This window comes from Pelecanus crispus, chromosome 7 (assembly GCF_030463565.1).
Source record: "Pelecanus crispus isolate bPelCri1 chromosome 7, bPelCri1.pri, whole genome shotgun sequence".
NCBI classification, from domain to species: Eukaryota; Metazoa; Chordata; class Aves; order Pelecaniformes; family Pelecanidae; genus Pelecanus; species Pelecanus crispus.
In genome coordinates, this window is record NC_134649.1 from 15,510,389 (window position 1) to 15,513,110 (window position 2,722).

Sequence of the window (2,722 nt, forward strand, 5' to 3'; positions counted from 1 at the left end):
CACTGGATTTCTAGTATCTACCTTCTCTAATAAGAGATTTGGGGGCGGGGAGGTCACCAAAAAGGAGCACCTGAGAGAACTAATTACCTGCCAGTAACCTCAGCTGTTCTGGGTGTGTTGCTCCTGTGATTTCACGTCCTGTTCTCCCTGCCGACCCCACAAGCTGAAGACAGTACCATCCACCCCACTCCCTCGCATCAGCACATAAGACATTTTGTGTATATTAAGACAGTCTTACTCAAGGACTTTGTCACCAGAAGCTATTTTTTTCTGCAGCCTTACACAGGTGACAGGTTTCTTTCAACTGAAATACTATTAAAAGGTACAGTCTGCCTCAGTCGTCAGTTTGATTCTGTCTCTGACATTGCGTTCTGCCGTGCAAACCAGAGTAGAAGACAGGATTTCCATGGCACTGACCAGCAGTACTGACAGAGTGATGGGGAACTAAAAGAACATTGGTGTAGTCTTGTTAATTTGACATAATTGCAACTAATCAATTACATAGTGAATTAGATACGTCTACAACCAGGCTCAGCGCAGGCCCCTTAATTACCTTTGGCATCTGCAGCAAACAGCTCCTGCACTATGTGTTCCTCACTCCCATCAGTGTAACTTTACACCCTTTTGGCTCTCATAAAACAAAAGTTATCATGTCAGCATCTCTGTAAACAACAGTGAGCTAGCTTGCAGCACCAGGAGTTAAGCGCAAATCTTCCTGGAGACTGTAAGCAGAGCTCACATCAGCCATGCAGCCAGCTCACCAGGGTGTCTCCCTTAATTACAGCTGGTTTATTTCAGAAAATTGTCAATGGAGATAACTCTACCTCACTTGTCAAAAGAAAGGGTATTAAAAAAAAAAAAAACCAACCCACAATACCTTTACCTAAGTATGAAACTGAAATAAACGTACCTGTTTCAGCATTATTCAGAACACAAAAAGAAAAGGTTCATTAAATTAAAATTTAATCTGATTTCATTCTTTTATACCAAATAGCATAGTTGTTGGCTATGTTAAACACCATAATTCAACACATTCATTATTAATTTAATAAATTCAGAATAACAGTCTCAGAGTGGATAAAGGTCAGAAATTTAGCAACTAAATTTGAGCAAAAATTAAGCAAAGCAGTAAAATGCCATGGTTCAGACAAAAAGTATGACACTCTCGCACTGAAGTGGACTACACTCCCAGGGCTGCGCCAGACACTCTGCATTCTGAAAACATCATTATATAACGATGCAGCTCGTTCACCTGCTGGGCAAAAATCCACCAGAAGGAACCTTTGGGGAAAATCCAGTCATGATGAATATACACGGTTGCTAATTACGTATTTTTTTTCTGTTGCATTCTTCTAGACCTTTGGAACATGGCCACTGTTTCTGAATATTCTGCAGTATGCCACAGCATATAAAAGTATTATAAGTTGAAGTAATTGTCCTCGGAAAATAGGGCTGTTTATATTACTTTCACTTTCTTTTTTAATATTTATAACTATGCCACTAGTGCACTGTAGTGTGGACGAATGATCTGTATTTCATATTGATCTTAGGGAACTCAGCAAAGGCTCTCTTTAATCTATAATTAAAAATTAAAACCTTTAGGGGAGCTATTCGTCTGACAGTCAGTTTTCTTCTTGTCGCCTTCTGCCAGTAATTAAGTTCTGCTAGCACTTTCAATTTTTATAAGGACTTGGTTTATTATAATTTTCTGCAAATTCATTGCCGCAAAACACAGGAGGCTCATGTGACAACAACAACTTCCATTTTAAAAAACCCTGCACAGTAAAACTGATAATGTATTTATAGTGTTTGTTATTACCAAGCTGTATTCTGTGAAAACCTGTCCATATCCATCTGTCTTTACACTATACCTATTACAGGTAAAAGCTACAGCTTGCAGAAAGAAGTATGTAGATTTCACCATTCTGAATTCTATTTTGTTAGTTTAAATCTGCCTGGTTTTAACTAGTAAATTCAATCCAACTGACTGATAATAAGAAAGGGTTGATGCCACAAAACAACACCTAGTTACTACTTTGCAGTCAGAGACATGTGCTGATCAAGTCTCGATACGTTTTGTGCAAGAGTATTCCTTCTCTGCCCCAATGGGACTAATGCTGATCTTTGTATTAACCACAACACTTTCCACCCAAAAAGCTCAGAGCACTTCTCTAGGGCTGAGCATAATTATCCCCATTTCCCAGGTGGGAAAGGCACTCCCATAACTAGCCCAAGACCCAATACTAAAAGAAACAAATGTTTCTCTAGATTTTCACCAAAACTTTTCACGTTAATAACACTAGTTAGTAAGACTAGTTAATATGCAGAAACACCACCAGCAAAACATCTCAGTAATGTCAAACAAGCAGGGTATCCCACTCCCTTGCTGCCTAAAAAATATTTGACTTTCATCTCTGCTTGTCAAATCAGAAATCATTAGTTTACAATAGAGAAATCTGGCACTTGGCACTTTCCTTATTAGGATGGGAGCTTGGGAGGAAAACATGATAAGAAGAGCTCTGCAGCAGCGTGCCCCTGTGATTAGGATAGTGGCATGCAGTGCTTGACACTGCAGGTCTTGCTAGAAGGAATAGCTACAAAGCAGCTACCAGCCTTCCCCAAACCTGTCATTAATTGTAACCATAGGACTTAAAAAATTAATAGTAAAGATAGGATCTGAACAACCTCCTGCTGTGTTACACAGTTTCTCCAAAAGGTTCTC